Source organism: Panthera pardus, unplaced genomic scaffold (assembly GCF_024362965.1).
Source record: "Panthera pardus isolate Hobbes unplaced genomic scaffold, ASM2436296v1 HiC_scaffold_18, whole genome shotgun sequence".
Taxonomy (NCBI): Eukaryota; Metazoa; Chordata; class Mammalia; order Carnivora; family Felidae; genus Panthera; species Panthera pardus.
Genome location: NW_026526743.1, coordinates 32,587,163 through 32,606,355, shown reverse-complemented (window position 1 = coordinate 32,606,355; position 19,193 = coordinate 32,587,163). Strand labels below are relative to the sequence as shown.

At 48.0% G+C, this 19,193-nt stretch overlaps 1 long non-coding RNA gene across 1 annotated transcript; it reads left to right on the top strand.

The window, feature by feature from the left end:
* The first annotated feature begins 349 nt into the window (after nucleotides 1–349).
* Nucleotides 350–3,076, top strand: LOC109271006 (uncharacterized). The gene is made up of 3 exons (XR_002081790.2): nucleotides 350–513; nucleotides 1,555–1,675; nucleotides 2,607–3,076. It is a non-coding gene; the product is annotated as an uncharacterized LOC109271006 (long non-coding RNA).
* Nucleotides 3,077–19,193: the final 16,117 nt, after the last annotated feature.

Here is a 19,193-nt window from a genome sequence, read left to right as displayed (position 1 = left end):
AATATCTGGCTTATTTTGTTTTTTTTCATCTTTTTGTTATTATTTAGATTAAACATTTTTTTACATATGTATTGGGCATTTATAGTTCTAATTCTCTGAGTTGCCTATTCATATTCTTCCCCCATTTCTATAGGGTACTCATATTACCCTTATTAATTTAGATGATCTGTCAACTGTATAGATTGAAAATATTTTTTCCTAGATTGCTGTATGCTTTTGATTTTTAATTTCTGGAGATTACGGAAACTTTTCTTATTTATGTAGTCTATTAATTTTTTTTCCTTTATGCTTTCTTCTTTTACTTTTTTTTTTTTGTAAAGTTTATTTATTTTTGAAAGAGAGAGAGAAACAGAGCATGAGTGGGGGAGGAGCAGAGAGAGAGGGAGACAGAGAGGGAGACACAGAATCCGAAGCAGGCTCCAGGCTCTGAGCTGTCAGCCCAGAGCCAGATGTGTGGCTCCAACCCATGAACCACCAGATCGTGACCCAAGCTGAAGTCGAACGCTTAACCAGGTGCCCCTCTTCTTTTATTTTATACTTGGAAAGGACTTCATTATTTTATTTTGTAATTTTTTTTCATTATTTCATGTAAAAAAGCTCTTATCTCTTATTACTTTCCCTCGCTCGTTTCCAGTTTTATTTGAGCTTATTCTTGCTTTCCTTTTTATTGTTGAATTGGCCGGCATAAAGTCTGTTTTCTTACAGCTTTAATGAGTCACCTTACGCATTTATACTGCGCCTTCCCTTTTCTGTTTTTATCCATTTAATTTGTACCCAGCTTTCCTTCGGCTTGTTTTGTTGTTCATTTGTTAAATTCTGGAAACAAACATTTAATTCATTTATTGTGATTCTTTCTTGTTTAATAATAAAACAACTTATTGCTTTGCATTTCTTTTCCCTAAGTGTAACTTTGGCAGTGGTCCATGAGCTCTGACAAAGCGTTGTTTTGTTCTCATTTTATTGTTGTCTAAATAGTCTGTAACTGAGGTTTTTATTTCCCTTTTGACTCAATAACTATTTATGAGAATTTTTTTACTTATTTATTTATTATCCACGTTTCTAGTATTTTCTTTGTGGCTGTTAGAACTGTTGCCATTTGGTTTAGTTCTATCGGGGAATTTGGCCTGTAAACTTTTCTTTCTCATCGAGATTTTCTCGACAGTGCAGTACGTGGAAAGCTTTTGAAAACGTTGTACTAACACTTGAAAAAGTATTTATAGGGAACAAGTTGGATATACTATATATCTTTAGTCTTAGTTTCTTGTTTTCTCAGTTGATGTATTGAAGGCAGCTGAGGGTCGTTAACCTTCTCACAAATGCGTCTCTTTTGGGTCCTGTGTACATTTCCAAAACATTTAAATATCTTGAAGGTTCATACAGAGCTTTATGATATCTTCATTGGAGATTTTATTCTTGTCCTAAGTAAATGACCTTCTTTCATTCCAAGACTTGGATTATTTTTTCCTTTCTTTGTGTGTGAATCTGTCCTTTTTCAATGCCTTTTTTTAGACCCCTTATTCTCATTTTTTTATAGGCCTCTCATTTTTTTTATAGGTTCATGGAAGTAGAATGTAGTCAAGTTTTACTTTTACTCCGAGGAAATTCAACTTGGCAAGTTGAAGGGTACATATTTGGAACCTAGGACCCTGCACACGGAGGCAAGAGAAACACAGGGGTAATTACTATATCTAGGGCCCTATTTCCACCCTCGTAGGTTGGTATTGTCTGGGGAACATGAATTTACTTTCAGAGCTAATGTGTATGTTCACATTTATTTTATTTTGTGTTTTCCATTTTATTTATATACTTTTTTGGGGTGTTCTCTTTTTGGGGGGCACCTGGATGGCTCCAGTCAGTTAAGCACCTGACTTCCACTCAGGTGGAAATGGGTTCGTGGGTTCGAGCCCCGCGTCGGGCTCTGTGCCGACAGCTCAGAGCCTGGAGCCTGCTTCAGATTCTGTGTCTCCCTCTCTCTGCCCCTCCCCTTGCTTGCACTTTGTCTCTCTCTCTCTCTCTCTCTCTCTCAAAGGTAAATAAAACATTAAAAAAATTTTTAATGTTCTTTTTTAAAGGTTATTTATTTATTTTGTGACAAAGAGAGAGAGCATGTGTGAGCACAAGCAGGGGAGGGGCAGAGAGAGAGGGAGAGAAAGAGTCCCAAGCAGGCTCCCAGCTGTTAGCGTAGGGCTCAATCCCATGAATCATGAGATCATAATCTGAGCAGACATCAAGAGTCCAACGCTTAACCGACTGAGCCACCCAGGCGCCCCTGTGTTTTCCATTTTAAATGATGTGTTCATTGATCTTCCAATATAATCCTCATAGGCTTTGTTTTGTTTTTCTCTCTTCTTCCTGTTCTCTTCTCTTAGGATTTGGAAAGTTTTCTTTCTTTCCTAAAAACAAAGTTAAGGTTTTACTGTTAAACTTTCAAGAAAGAGCTCTAACTTGAGCTTGAACCACAGGCTCCTGAGGGTTCAGACAAGTCTGGCGAGCTTCAGGGAGGCACGTGCCAGGGGTCTATTTTCACGAAGGGCTGAGGGATTTCCTGGGAAAGAAGCATGTTCTTTCTCCACATTTATCATCTTCCTTGCATCATTTTCCTTTAGGAATCTCCTAAGAGAAGAGAGCGTCACATGTAATAAACTGTGGCAGATTAAAGATGTCTGTGAGTTTTGACGCTCCTCCCATGGAGAGCTGGGGTCCTGTGTCTTCTTCTCTTGGACCTGGGTGGGCTCTCTGACTGCCGGACCAGTAGAATTGGGCAGAAGATTCTCTGTGCCGGTTTCTGAGCCCAGGCAACTTCTACTTCCTGTCCCTCGGAGCCCTCGATTTTGGTACCCTAAGCGGCCACGTAAGAAGTATGACTTCTCTGCTCCACGTGGACAAAGCTGGAGCTACATGGAGAGTGAAAGGGACCCCGTTGAGCCCAGTCCTCCAGCCATTCACCAGGGTGCCTATGCGGGAGTGGAGAAGCATTTTGAAAATGAATCCTCTAGCCCAGCTGACACCATGTGACTCAGAGATGAACCGTCCAGCTGAGCCCTGTCTACATCCTTCTCACAGAATCCTGAGCAAGCTAAAGTGACTTTATGTATTTATTTATTTGTTTGTTTGTTTATTTATTTATTAAAGTTTACTTACTTATTTTGAGAGAGGGAAAGAGTGCAAGGAGGGGAAGGGCAGAGAGAGCGGGAAGGAGGGAGAATCCCAAGCAGGCTCCTCCCTGTCAGCACTGGGCACCATGTGGGGCTTGATCTCACGAACGATGAGGTGACGACCTGAGCCCAAATCAAGAGCCGGACGCTTAACCAACTGAGCCACCCAGGTACCCCCGTAAAGTGGTTTTTAAAGTCACCTAATTTGCGAATAGTTGGATACCTCACAATAGGTAACCAATGCTCAACTTTGGACATTGGAGAGAAGACTAATGATTTTGAGGGGTGATAACCATTCACCTCTCTTCTGGCCCAGCTCTGCATGGGCTTGTACCTACATACCATGGATAGCAACGCAACCCCGAGGAATCGTTTTTTTATGGCAAACTATTTAGATTATAGGGGTTTAAGCACTACCGCACCCACTAACAAATTATAACCAAAAAAGTAGAGACAATTCCCTTCACCCGTCCTTGTATTTTCTCCACACTTCTCCCTCTCCTTGCATCATTATCAACGACCTTTTCCTTTCTTCTACATTCTGGAGAGTTTCTCTAGCCTGTTCTCCATCCCGTGACTTGATGATCACCTATTGATTCTGCCCTTTCCTGCATGAAATCTGGATTTCGATTTTGTCAGCACATTTCTGTTTCCTTACGGTTCTTCTGGATCCCATTTGCATTTACTTGTATCTCACTCTGTTGGTGTGAGTCTCATCCCTCTTAGAGCTTGGTATACCAGTTTCATGGAAATCGTATCTTGGTGGATGCTCTTCAGGGCCCCCAAGAGTTCCCTAGAGTCGTTATCTCCTTCTTGGGGATTGTGTTTTCAAAGTCCTGCTCATCCTTTGCCTCTTCAGGGTGTTGGTCTCTTTCCCTTCTCAGTAGGTTGTGGTCACCCGCAATGTTGGCTTTTCCCCTGTTTCTTGAGAAAGCTCTCTCCAGACACAAGGAGGTGTTGAATATCTCTGTCCAGCTCTCTCTTCGCCAGCACACGGGTCTCAAATGCCATTCGCAGTCCAAGCGAGTGGCACATTGGTGTGCTCCGTTTCAGTCTGGCCCACGCTAAGTCACAACTCTAGCTGACTTTTATCTTTAAGGGCTCCGGTGCATTCAGATGGGGGCACCGTCTCCTCCCTCTGAGTTCTGTTTCCTGGTCTGTGTGTTTACAGGGTTCTTCTTGTCTCCACATCCTTCCCCCACACCACTAGGAGCTTCATGTGAACAGACAAACACCGAGTTCTAGGGCTGGGAGTCATAGGTGAAGGTTCTAGAAGCTCTTGTGAGCCTCTTTCTGTTTACCATTCCCAAGCAGATGATGCTACATCGCCTCGGCATGCCTTTGCTTGTGCCGTGACCGCTGCCTGGAATGCCTCTGTTGTGCTTGCCCATTGCACAGTGTACCCGGTGAAATCCTGCTTATCTTTGAAGCTTCACTTAAATGTTGTCATCTTCCCTCTGCGAACTTTGCTCCTATGTCCTCATTCCTGCTCTGTGTACCCATGGCATGTGCACAGGTTTTATAGAGCTTATTTTATTGTCTATCTTATTTTATTTTATTTTTTAAAAGTAACGTCTACATCCAGTGTGGGGCTCGAACTCACAACCTTCAAATCAAGAGTCGCATCCTCTATCAGCTGAGCCCGCCAGGCACTCCCTTCGTTGCCATTTATTGCTGTGAAAAACGGTACGTTCCTCAAAGGAAACAGGCAGGCCTTATTCCCTCTCGTGTCTCCACCCCCAGCATGGTGCAGGCTTTGCGCAGGACCTGACACATAGTAGGTCTCATACGTGTTTGCGGAAGGGGTTGGTTTTGCTCTCGTGGGGTCTCGCAATTGACTGAACAGCCCAAAGACTCTTGCCACCTCGGGGTCGGACTTGGGTCTCAGGTCAAAAGGGCCCAAGTGTCCGAAGATCAGGCCTCATTGCACCTGCTGGTAGTCTACTGGTGTGAAGGATGTGGCCGGTTCACTCAGGCCAGGAGGGTCCTACCTCTCCCTTTGGATGACTCCTTAGGATCAGTCTGTTTAGCAACATCAGTGCTATACTTGGGGAACAGAGTGTAGTGAATCACGGAAGGCCTCCAGTGCCGCGCTCCAGAGTTTGTGGGGGCTAGGAATGTACCGTTCACTGGTCGTGCACTTCCGGTCATATCTATCCACCTCATTGTTCCCCAGCCCGTCTGTAACGTGGGAGGGATGCCGGTACGTACCCTGTAGGGTTGTCGTGGAGATTAAATGAGTCACTACACGTAAATCACGGAGCATGCTGCCTGCTCATCGTAAGCGCTACATAAGTGATGCGATTGTTATCCTTCTCAGTGGAGATTGATTGGCCTTATCTGCCTGTGTTGAGAGGGATTCTGAGGCCTCATCTGGGCTTAGCTAGAGAAAAAGTACGGTGTCTCGTGTGCAGGAGGTGGTGGTCCACATGCCAAGGATTTGCAAGTCTTGCTGTAGGCACTAGGAAACTGAGAAGTTTTCATTTTAGCAGGGCACTACAGGAGTGGTGTGGATCTGGCAGCTTCTGGACGATCCCTGGAGTTTAGTTCTAAGGAGAGGCCGAAGGAATTGCTACCTAATCCCTCTTGGTAGAAATGGCGGAGCGTGCGTGGGCAAACACGTTGAACACACATCACGCGTGCATGTAACACCCAAGAAGACGGAGGCAACAACCTCGACGGGTGTGACCCGTGCTTTTGTGTCTTCTCCGTGCCCTGGGCCAAACTTTTCTGTGGCGAAGTAAAGGGTTAAGAGTCTAGAGAGGCTCCTGGGCCCATTTTGCATATGAACATTTCCATGTTAATAGGACATTTAAGGGAAAATGCTCTCTGTCAATTGATTGTATAAATATTTTATCCGGCGTAAGTGGCAGCAATGACGGTCTCTAGAAGACTTTCCCTGCGAGCGGTGTGAAGGATAAAATTAGGGCGTTATTGTGGAAGAAATAGGACACAACGGGGAGTTACAAACACTTGATCCAAAGTGTAAAAAATGGTCCCCTCGCCTCGGTGCAGCCTGGAGCCTGGGCCGATTAAATCCATAATGGAATGAGTAAGTTTGGGCCGCATAAATTTGTCTCCCTTCCCCAGGAATCCTGCCCGCCGCCCGGCTAGATTAATGGCCAGGAGCCCCGCACATAATGAAGTGCGCTACCCTGGCACCCGTTCATGAATTTATTATGGTGTCCACAATTGGGCTGGATGGCGGAGACATCTTTATAAATCCTGCATTTAGCGCTGCCGAGATGAGCACTTCACTCCTAATGGCGAGCCTGATTTATCACCAGGGGCCTTGCTCCTCAGCCAGGCCCCCTCCTCAGCACTTCTCGAAGGAAATACAGGTCATCTTGCTGATGGAAATGAAATGTGAAGGTAATTAGAGGAAGCCAAATGGAGATGGGAGAGGGGGCACGATGGACATTTTAAATATGTTGGTCATCTTTTTCCTCCGAGCAATTATATCAGGCTGATTTATTTTTACAGTTTATAATCACTTAACTACCTGTGGCTAGGGATTTTTTTCTTTAACCTTAAGCTTTGGACCAAGAAACGGGCTTTTGATTTCTCTTTTTTAGGATGGCACGAGGGGAGCTCATGTCGAGGGCCTTAGGCTCTGAGTTCCCGTGCATTCTCACAGCCCCTGCGGCTGGCAGCTGGGAGAGGTCCTGGTCAGTCCCTCTCTGGGCCATCCGAGTTGTATGTGGCCCCATACAGGACCCATCTCCACGGGAGGACGTACTCTTCCCAGAAGGTCACAGGGGCTGGCCCACAACAGGGGGCAGAACAGGATTAAGAGTAATGTCTGATGGGCACGGACTCCAATCCCGCCTCCTCAGCCTCCTAGCTAGCTGACGCTGTGTGTCCTACTTCATTTTTTTAAGCCGAAGTGTTTTTTTCATCCATCAAATGGGTATAATAATAGTAGCCCCGTTAGGCTGTTGTGGAGATCACATGAGAAAATGCTTGCAGACTCTCAGCCTAGTGCCTAAATCGGAGTAATCGCCCAGAAATTTTAGAGCTGTGAACTCTTTGGGGCCACCACGTTATAACTTGGTCAGCCCGCACTGAACTCACAAATTATGTTTGGATACAGTGAATATAGACTTAAGGCTTTACCCTGCCACTTTGGGTTCTCTTTTAGTGGGGAGGGTTGGGCACTGAAGACAATGTCAGTACAGAGCTGCAGAAATGGGGAGAATACATACGATGGGAGCACCATGGAGGAGTCCTAAACCGCCAAGAGTGATTCTAGAGGTGCCGTATCAGGGAGGGCTTCCTGGAGCAGAGGAATCTTACCTTTTCAGCATGAATTACAGCTGACCCAACACTTTCATGTGTTGGGTAACTTTACTTTTCGTAAAAAGTAACTTTACTTTTTGTAATAATCTTGGGCGATGGACCACTGACGGGCGAGGAGGTGGGGAACAGAGAGGGAACGCGGCTTGCAGGGAAGCGGCTTGTCTGCTTGTCCAGAGACAGCAGTGGATTCAGGGTTTACCAACATGGATTTGAATCTTGGCAGGGTGTAGACTTCATACCAGTTGGCGTACTCAATTCCCATCTAATATGAGTGAAATAGAACGAAGAGTTTGGTTGCGATGCACTTGCCTGGGTGACATAATGTGAAGGTGCACGTGTGTGTGAATATATATATACATGGATGTCTATCTATATCTGTATCATCTATATCTATATTTATATCTAATCTCTCTGGATACTTTTAAGATTTTTCTCTCATCTTTGGCTTTCAACAGTTATTTTATGGTGTGTTTTTGTCTTTAATTCTGCTTGTGGTTCACAGCACATCTTGAGTGTGTCCCCTGATATCTTTGGCAGTTTTGTCACATTCTCAGCCATTATCTTCTCAGACACTGCCTTTTCCCTTTTCTCCATCGTTCTCCTTTTCCAGACATTTTCGGACTGGATATTTTCTACCCCCATACTCTCCAGATCGTCAGTCCTCTTTTTAGCTGTGTCGAATCTGACAAATCCATGTATTAAGTTCTTAATTTTAGCTATCGTGATTTCCACCTCTAGACTTTCTGTTGGGTTTATTAAATGCAGGGAGTCTAGCTCCTTTGGTTAAATTCTCTTGAATTAGAATTCTTTCTAGAAAGTTCTATTTTCTTGCACATGAGAATCACAGTCATTTTTAAGTTCGCCTTGGATAACTCCAATATCTGGATTACCTGTGAGTCTGTCCAGTTGTTTTTCTTTTTCTTTTTCTTTTTTTTTTTTCACCCTGCCTCCTAGCATGTTTGGCAATTTTTCATCAAATAACTACATATTGTGTGTAAACAGTCGTAGAGGCTCTGGCTGCTGCCTTCTTTTCTTCAGGGAGTTTAGTTTCTAGGAGGCAATGAGGGTGGACTCAGGTCATCCTAATGCGTATTGAGATGCCTTAAGGTTAGGTCTCAGCCTCTCCATTGCTACTTCTTAAGAACTAGCGGATATGTGGAGGGGAAAAATGGTAGAGAACTTTGAGCTCACCTCAGTGAGTTCACTTCTCTTTGGGATCATGGTCCCTGGGGTCTCGGCTGTTTGGTATTTCTCTGAAGCCCTTCAAACAGAATTTTTAAAAATGCTTAGCCAGTTTTTCTAGTCACTCTCATGGCAGGGTGACCTCCTACAAGCTCACAGCCAAGAGTAGAGATCTGGCATATATTAGTCCTAATTTTGCAGGGTTTTTTTTTCATATTTTGGTGCCTATAATTTTTATTCTTGTCTAAACTTATTTTTATAGGCTCTTTATAAGCTCATAGGTCCTGTATTCTTCAACTTACCAGCTGAACAAGATTGATAGTGATAATAACAATAAGTAATGTTTATTTAGTGCCTGTTATGTGCCAGAAATGATTCTAACTGCTTTTTAAAAAAACATTTTTTTAGTGTTTCATTTATTTTTGACAGAGAGAGAGACAGAGACAGAGCATGAGTGGGGCAGGGGCTGAGAGAGAGGGAGACACAGAATCCAAAGCAGGCTCCAGGCTCCGAGCTGTCAGCACAGAGCCCGACATGGGGCTCGAACTCACGGACCTCGAGATCAAGACCTGAGCCGAAGTCGGACGCTCAACCGACTGAGCCATCCGGGAGCCCCTTTTCTAACTGCTTTTATGCAGATTAAGTTATTGGGGCGTCATTAACCCCATTTTACAGATGAATCCTGAGGCACAGGGAGGATGGCAGCTGGCCTCCAAGATGGCCCCAAATGCTCCTTGGCTCCCGGTTGGGGGGTCGCCCCCCACGGTGTACCAGGCTTCGTCCATCTGGCCAGTGAACTGTGCCAGAGGTGATGATATGTCACTGCCGAGATTAGGTTGTAAAAGGCTCTGTGGTTTCCGTCTGGATTGTTTGCTCACATCCTTTATTTCTTACGTAGGACTTGTTCTCCCTCAGACCCCTTTGCTTTCGGAGAAGCCATCTGCCATGTCACACGTAGTCCTATTTTACAGGGAGGCTCATGTGACCAGGAAAGCCTCCCGCCAACATCTAAGGGAGTACTCTGGGAAGCCCACACAGTAGCCCCAGTCAAACCTTCAGATGCCTGCGGCCCTGGCCGACAGCATGACCCTGGGCCGGAACCCCCAGCCAAGCCACTGCTGGCTTCCTGACTCTCAGAAACCGTGTGGCACAAAGCGTGTTTCTGATCTTCAGCTGTTGGATTTGGGGGGGTCCTTTGTCAGGCAGCGGTGGGTAATTAATCCAGAATCCAGAGAGGTTTAAAAATGTTGACGTGGACAGTACGGGGATGAGTATGGGGATTAATCGGGCAAAGCATTAAACTCTTTTGTGGAAAAAAAAGATCGCAGGCTGCAAATGTAAAGTTTTTAAATTTGAAAACAAGATTCTGTCGTTTATAAGGACTAACGTGTGGAGAGGAGGCAGAGGAGAGCTCATCAGCAGGAAGGAGGCTGGGGACTTTCTCGTCCCCGGTGCTAACACATCAGACTTTTTCTTACAGGAAGACAACCTAAGACCTAGTGAGAGTGAGCGTTTCCTGACAGCTGACAAGAGAACGGAAACCTCAGTCCTATGACTGTAAGAAACTTCTTTCCGTGAACAACCTGGATGAAGATACCAAACCAAGCTGCGGCGGACCCCCTGGCTGCAGCCTCGTGAGCCCTCTGAGCATGGAACTCAACAAGGCTCGATTCAGATTTCAGAGCCCTGGAAGCTGCGTGATAATAAATCTACGTCGTTTTATGTTTGTGGCGAGTGCTAGGCAGTTAACACTAACACCAAGTTAAAAGGCAACATTTAAGGAGCACCTGGGTGGCTCCGTCGGTTAAGCGTCCCATTTCGGCTCAGCTCACGACCTCGCAGTTCGTGGGTTCGAGCCCCGCATCGGGCTCTGTGCTGACAGCTCAGAGCCCGGAGCCTGCCTCGGATTCTGCGTCTCCTTCTCTCTCTGCCCCTCCCCTGCTCACGTTCTGTCGGTCTCTCTCAAAAAATAAACACACATTAAAAAATTAAAAAAATAAAATAAAATGCAACATTTAAGTTTTAAAAGTCAAACAAGGATTACAGTAAAGGTTCTTTGGATGGACTCCCTCCCCCGTTTGAAATTAGAAATGATGGCTGACTGTGACAAGTTTTATTTTACTCTCACATCCAGCCTCAACCTGAATATTGTTGAGAGTCAGGGAGATCCAGATTTCCTCAGATAAGCCGTTATTAATCGCTCAATTTGCAAATCCTGGGTGCTCTTCAATTATTCAGAGCTAGAAGGAGAAGCTTAACTTCGGGGCCTGTCCCAGAGCGATTTTGCTGGTCAGTCCAAGTTAATGATTTGGTGGTCCTGGGTGTATTAAATTTGGTATCCAGCATCTGGAGAGTTGCAGGGATTAAAAAAAAAAAATTGCTTTTAAAAATAACGAGAACTATGGTTTTTTTTTTAATTTTTTTAAACATTTATTTATTTTTGAGACAGAAAGAGACAGAGCATGAATGGGGGGAGGGTCAGGGAGAAGGAGACACAGAATCCAAAACAGGCTCCAGGCTCCGAGCTGTCAGCACAGAGCCTGATGCGGGGCTCGAACTCACGGACTGTGAGATCATGACCTGAGCCGAAGTCGGCCGCTTAACCGACCGAGCCACCCAGGCGCCCCTGAGAACTGTTTTAAAAACAATTATAAGTGGAATATTTGGGAAATCTATGAAGGACTTTGATCAGATTCAGGGCTCCAGAAGACACAGGAAAAATCCCAGACTTGGCAATTTCCCCAAGGACTTTCTAGCTGTGCTTTTTATTGATCTGTAATTACTTTAGTTAGAGTGTCTTACCTCTTCCTTCACACTACCTTAGAAGGTCATTAGGTCACAAGTGTTTCCACACACAGGGACGCACACACCCACGTATGTATGTGAGTGTATATATATCTATGACATTATATATGTATGTACATATATGAAGCATTATGTATGCGTATATATGAGGCAGTGTGTGTGTGTGTGTGTGTGTGTGTGTGGCATTACCTATACCTATGTATATTCTGAAAGGGAGCCAAGGTCTGAGTAGGGGGTTGGAGCTAAGGGCACCGGTGGGCACAGGCTGATGTGTGCCTATATGCATAATAAGTGGAGAACAAATACACGACTATTTGAGAACGTACTACTTACTGTATTCAAGTTTACCGTGCTCCTCTGCTGACTTTTCATTGTGTATTCAGTGGACACGATCTCACCGAGGAGGCCAAAGATTTTGATATCCGTTAAGGCTGCTTCGGCAATCTGATTCCGGTTGTGCAAAAATATGCAGTCTCAGAATGATCTAGAACGTGGTTTTCAACTCCGCAATACCGACACTTGGGGGCCGACAATGTCCGGTGCATTAGAGATGTTCTGTAGCATGCCTGGCCTCTACCCACAAGATTCCAGTAGCACCTCCCCAAGCCCGCTCCAGGCCATGACAATCACAACTGTCCCCTGGGGGACAAACCAGGCAGCTGGGAACCTCTATTCTAGAAGAATCCAAGCTTCGGGCTTAGAGCAGCTGTTTTGGCCCAAACAGTTTTTCTTCTTCTTGGGCTCCTCCCATCTGGCACTCGGTATTGGGGATCTTCAGTCCTCCACAGCAGGAAAATTTTAGAAAGCTCTAGACTATAGTAGACACATTCTGGAAATTAGAACTTTCCCCAAATCCCAGGTTCAGAAATGGGGAAACAGAGACCCAGAGAGGAGAAGGAGCTTACACATGGGCCCTCAGAGAGCCAGGAACTGGGTGCCAACCGTTCCCTAGTTGGCAAGGTACCTTATCCTGTCTCTCCTTCTCTGAGTCTCTGTCTCACACACGCACACCCGTCCTCTTTTCCCGTCCGACCCCGGCAGTTTGCATGGATTGGGGCTAACACAAATTCAAGGCAAGAAAGGAGGCGCTGTTCCACTGACTAATCAAATACACATAAAAGCTCCTTCTGAACTATAATTACGTTTGTTCGCTCCTTGGGTTGATTTATTTTTTATTTTAATTGTCAGCCCTGCTCCACCATGATGCTAATAGAAATGTTATTGCAGCCAATATGCGCTAAAATGATGTCTAAAGATTATTAATGAAAGCAATAAGAAGGTGTCTTCATAATAAGTCAGCATTAACGGAGTAATTCATTTTACCTGATGTAATTGGATTGTAGCGTCTCAATAGCCTGGGACTTCCTCCTAATTGGGATTAGCTACAGCTTCCTCCTTTTAGGAGAACATTTAACTCTTCCTTTTCTACTTTCCAGTTTTTTATGAAGTCATTAAATGTGAACCGTTGGGCATTTCGGGAAAGGGAGCCAAGATCTGAGTAGACGCGGGGTGGTGAGGGGAAGGGGCGGAGCCTAGGTCACCGAGGGCCCCTGGCCGGGAGAGTCAGTCCTGCCCTCCTCCCTTCCTTCGCCTGTCCTCCCTGCCAGCCCCTCCTCCTCCCTCCTCCCCATGCTCAGCTTCCTCAGCCCCGCCTCTTCCTGTTCACCAACCCTTCCGATTCTTCGGGAAGGAGTCTGGGATCTTAGCGTGGAAGTGAGACCAAAACCATGCTATGTGAGGCTCGATTTAGCCAGCGGCCCCTGGCCTGTGAAGAGGAAACTCCGATCTAGGTCCTACCGGGTTCCCGGGATTCAGGTCGGTCTCCGGGCCCCGTGGAACAGCTCCAGAGCAGCCTTGTTTTCCTGGTGAGGAAATCGGGGCTCCGGCACCAGACCCAGGCTGTCCACCTGCTTTGCCCTGAAACGCCCCCCCCCCCCCTCCCCCAGGCAGCCAAGAATGTTCGGGCAGATTTCCCCAGGTTGGGGAATTCATGGTACAGGAAAGGATTTTAAGGGGGTGCAGAGACCAAGAGTGTTTACTGAATATGACTTTTAATGAGAGTTGGGGGGAAAGACGAGCATCGGACACTGAGCAGCAGAGCCAGAGGCAGTAGATCGTCGCAATAACCGTCACCTTCCTCTTCCTCCTCCCCCTCGTCGTCATCTCAACGGCAGGCGCCACATATCGAGCCATTATCCCGTGCCAGGCACGGCGCACTTGCCAGGCGTTATGTCATTTAACCTTTACAGCCCTTCTCCCACCTTCTCGTCATCTCTACTATGTCTGTGGAGGCACAGAGCACGCAAGCAAGTTGCCCAAGCTCACACAGCATTGCCAGGCAGCCTGAAGAAATAGATTAGGACGATGGTTCTGGGCTCAGAGGCCGGGAGATAGTCAGGCTACAGTCCCAGGGCAGGGAGGACATCGCTGCTGAAACCCTGTCACCGCTGCCGCCCGTGGCTTCCACTGACCTTTGGCCAGGCTGTGGCGGCCAATGCCAGACAGCCCTCTACTCTGTGCCCCGCTTGGGATCCCAAAATCCCCCTCCAGAGCTTGGGCAAGAAATATCTGTTTGGATAGGCCTACGTATTATGGTCCCAGACACAAGGGCAGATGGGAAGGTGATTGTTTCTGCAGTAGTACACGGTCTCTGTCCCGTGAGCCGTGAAACGATGAAGAATTCCGGAACACGGTTGCTCTCAAACTTTTCCGTCTCAGGATCCCTTTGCATCTCAAAAATTATTACTGTTGAGGAACCCAAAACCTTGTGTTCGGGGGAGTTATTTCTCTTGCTGTTTTACCACGTTAGAAATTAAGAATGAGATGGGGCGCCTGGGTGGCTCGGCCGGGTGAGCGGCCGACCTCGGCTCAGGTCACTATCTCGCACTCCGTGAGTTCGAGCCCCGCGTCGGACTCTGGGCTGACAGCTGGGAGCCTGGAGCCTGCTTTGGATTCTGTGTCTCCCTCTCTCTCTGGCCCTCCCCTGTTCATGCTCTGTCTCTCTCTGTCTCAAAAATAAATAAACGTTAAAAAAAAAATTAAAAAAAAAGAAATTAAGAATGAGAAATATTTATTAATTTATTGACATATCTACATAATAACAATAATGAAGCGTGCCACTGTTTTATAGCCTTATAAACACAGAATGGTCTCCGGGGAAACTCCCCTAAAGGCTCACGAGAGTGACAATTGAAAAAAATGGCAAATAACATTTTAGCATGACCATGGAAATAATGGGTAGGCTTCTGGAACCCCCAGGGGTTCCTTGGCCTCACTTTGAGAACCACCGCCCGAAGACACAGAGCAACTTCAGCGATCAGATAAAATCCAATACCGAGCTGTGTCCCCTGCCTCCTCAACTCCTCCTCTGTGTTCGCCTCTGTGCAAGTCAGGCTGCTTAGGGATCACCCACTCCTCCAAGTCTACCGGATGAGGACAAGCAGTAAGGGCAGGAGACTCGAGGCCCCAGTGGGCAGCCCGCAACCAATGATGGATGGGGAGTCAGCACCCCGGCCCCCTTGTCCTTGGGTGGTCGGTAACTCTGAAGAGCGCTCCCCACAGTGTCCCCGAAGTCCTCAGAGAGTCACAGGGTCACCTGCTCAATTACACACTTTTTGTGGGGTCCCTCCTTCTCCTGCCTCACTTCCCCACTCTCCTGCTGGCATTTCCCGGGGCCATCTTCCCAATAAACTATTTGCATACGAACCCTTATCTCGGGATCTGCCTCTGGGGAAAACAGAAGATGGGGTTTAACGGATTTCCAGCACAGAAGTCTAGCCCAGCACGTTTGGGTGATCCTTTGTTCAGCGTCTGGGTTCCCACAAGCCTGGAAGTGCCTCGGCGAGAGAACCATGACTCTCTGTTCATTATTGAATCCTTAGTACTGAACACAGGTTTTGGCCCACGGTCGTCCCCCTTGGGAGAACACTTGTTGACTGACTGAGCGGTCAAGATGATTAAATGCATGAAACCCTTCACACTATTCTCCAGCTGTCCTAGAAAGGCCAGCCGCCATTGTCACAGAAACCTTGTTGCTGGGGCAGGGGTTGGCACACATTTTCTGTGAAGGACCAGGTAGTAAATATTTCAGGCTTTAGTGCTGCCGACACAGCCTCAGTTGCTGCCATAACTATTCAGCGTGGCTGTTGTAGCACGAAAAGCAGCCATACGCGATATGTATGTGCCAATAAAGCTTTATCGACAGAAACAGACGGTCGGAATTTGGCCCGAGGGCCACAGTTTGCTGACTTTAGTCCAGGATACAGATGTTAGTCATTCCGTGTGTGGTGTTATTTAAAGCATTATGTTTGGTTCTCACGGCGGACAGCTGTCCTCCTTCCGAGAACCCTCCCCAGGCCCCTCCGCGGCTCCACCCTTCCCCTCCCTCACTGTCCACGAGCTCTTCTGAAGTGAGTGCAGATCAACTCAGGGCCTTAGGGCCGTGGCTCTGGCCCTTTTTGCATGTCTGGTGACCGGGTGCCCTGTTGGTACCTACAGCTGCTATTTTCATGATCTGTTTGCTGGCCTTGGTCAGGGCCTGAGGTCCTCCCTTACGACCCAGCCAGCCCTACCTCGGCCGTGTTGGTCTCTGGAACCCCAACTTTCAGCCGCATCCCCCATTTTGCCCTGAACTTATGCTGTTCACTCTGAGCCCTCCGCAATGAGGTCACCTGGCTCCTTTCTTGGCAGCTTCATTGCAAGTCTGTCTCAGGCAGCTTGGGCTGCATAACAAATATCACCCCGCTCCCCCAACTGGTGGCTTAAACAACGGAGGTTTGGTGTTTTAAAATAAAATTTCTTTTTGCAATTCTGGAGGCTGAAAGTCCAAGATCAAGGCGTTGGTAGGTTTGGTGTCTTCTGAGGCCTCTCTCCTTGGTTCGCAGATGCCCACCTTCTTGCGGAGTCCTCACTCGACTTTTCTCTGTGTGTGCAGGTCCCTCGTATCTCTCTGTCCCCAAATTTCCTCCCCTTATAGGAACACCTGTCATACGGGAATAGGACCCACATTCTGAAGTCATTTTAGCTTCATCGCCTCTTTAAAGAGCCTATCTCCAAATACAGTCGCGTACAGGGGTTAGGACTTCAACGTAATTTTAGGGGTCACAATTCAGCCCACGACAGGGACAGCTGGCTAAGTTCCACATCCCCTGTTGGAAACTTTGGATCCTTCTAGCGCCTGATGGGAGACAAAAGGGCTCAGAATGCTAGCTCACATCTCTCCCCATCTAACCGTCTCATGACTTCCCTTTAAGTCTACCGCATTACCCACCTTGAAACAGGGACATCCGTGTTTAGTGATCTCTGATTTCCAAGTAAGAATTAGGGCACCAGCTCTCCCTGTTTAGTTTTTTCCCCTCAACCCAGCACCCTTACCTCTGGGATTTGGGTCCCGAGAGAGGAGTCCAGACATATCCCGCTGTCTTCTGTTCCAGAATTGCATTGTGGATATTAGCGTTTGGAACTAGTGGGCCTGCCTTCAAATCCAGCAAGATCTTTAAACTTCCAGTCTTCTGGTTAATACCTATGTGTCCTGAGCACGTTGCTTTTCCCCTCTGAGCCTCCATTTACTCCTCTGTATATTGGGATGATAGAAGAAGCTACCATGAGGGGTGACTGAGACGATGCATATAAAGTGGGTTTACACATAACAGATATGAAATAATACTATAAGCCAGGTAAACAGTCAGACGATAAACCCGATCACGTAGATAAAGGGGCTGCCGTAGGGCCTGCCATGCATACGAGCACAGCTTCTAGAATGCTCGTGGAGGTCCCCACAAGACGGGGCGATGAGGTGCCGAATGAGTAGTGGCGATTCCGTGGCGAGGAAGAATTTTGGAACAGCCCAAATGTCAGATCTAGGTCTGGAAGCGACGCCGTGGCCCCAGGGAGATTAGATTCCTGCCCAGGAACCAGGAAGAGCTGGGACAGCATCTCTCGGGTGCTGAGCACACAGAAGACAGAGGCCGCCTGTTTCTCTCGGCCGTGTATTTAGGAAGAAAACCAGGAATTGGTGTTTGGGGCCGTCAAGATGCCAAGGAGGACTCGCTGCCAGGCCAAACCTGGGTTCCGTCCAAAAGCCACTTGCAAAGACAGCAGGGAAAACGCGGTGGTCACAGGCCAGCCCGCGATGATGGAGGCTTCCCCTTCTTCCCTGTTCCATCAACCCGGAGTCTGGCTGTTGGAGGGCATCGGGGGCTTGGGGAGTGGGGAGTCTCCTGGTCTCCACCCGAGAGGTTTTCCTTCCTTGGGGGCTGTGGCGGGAATCAGCAGCGTCTGGGGGCGGGGGGCGCAAAGAAGGAAGTGACGCTCCCCACCCTGAGCTCCCCGCGCCCCCCCCCCCACCCGTTACGGCCGCAGCTGTGATGCTGAACCTCAGATTGTCCCACTATTGATCCCCCTCCCATAATGAACTGTAACAACAACTCCATTACTCTGTGCTCGCCCATTGGCTGAGGATAATATAAAATTAGCCAGCGTGCATGGGGCCTCTCAGGATCGATTTTCCTACTCAGATTACTTGTTACGAAAGAATAGAGCTGTCTCCCCCATAATTGAACAAGTTAACTCCTTGTCTCATAAAATGTAAGCCAGTATTGATTGGCTGTTGTGGCACACAGAGGGGGGCTCGGAGGGGGTGGGAGACCCAGGGTGTGGGGATGGTCTCCCCCCCGCCCCCCACCTCGTGACGCTGCCCCCCATTAGCTTCCGCGGTTGGGGCATCAGCCTGAGGCTGGATCCCTGGTCTAAATGGAACTATGGGGAGTGGGTCTCTGAACCCCAGTTTAATGCCCTCAGCCCCTGCCTTTCCCTACCAAGGACGTTAATACCTGTCAGAACACTTGAGGCTTTGGGTTCAAGTCCTGGCCGTGCCCAATGTTAGCTGTATGACCTTGGACCGGCTCCCCGGCGCCTCTGAGCCTCTGTTCATGCGGATAGTAGCAATAACCACCTTGGAGTATTTCTGCAGAAGACTGGATGAGCCAACCCATGCATGAAGCCAGGGACACTGGGCAGAGGCATCCACATTTTTGTCAGTAACAGAAACCCATCAAGGTGACGTACGACCTAGAGAAACACACACGGTTTTCTGCTGGGTGAGCGAGTGGAGCCTTCAAGGAGCGGGGGCAGAAAGTTCGGCTGTAAACACCTCTGACCGTCTTTCGTGTGTGGCCAGAAGCCGCCGGCGTCGTGCCAGGCAGGCTTACTCGGGCATGTGTTCCAACGGCGCAGCTGACTTGTCTCTCCGGAAAGGGAGAGGCTCACCTCGCTGACCACGGCAGCCCGCCGGCCCCACACCTGACCCCCCACCCCGGCCCCAGCTATCACTGCACACAGCCTCCCAGACGGGGCCGGAGGGCTCGTGTTCGCCCGCCGGCCCCACACCTGACCCCCCACCCCGGCCCCAGCTATCATCGCACACAGCCTCCCAGACGGGGCCGGAGGGCTCGTGTTCGCTGGGTTTGGGACCCCGTCCCGAGGCCCGCACATCAATCGGCGGTGAGCGACGGTGCCCAGGCGAGTCTAGTTTTCAGGGCTATCATCTTCTACCGACATCGGCTGGGATGTCGGCGGGGAGGAGGGGGCGGGAGGCAGTGAGGACAAGGTGGCGAGCCCCAGCCCGGACCCCAGGTCCGGGCTCTTGGTGTATGCTCATGGCAAACAGTAGCCATCACTTACGGTGTGGACAGGGTGACTTGGCCTGTAGACAGGTGCGAGGCATAAGGCTCGTTCTGCAGCTGGGACCAACAG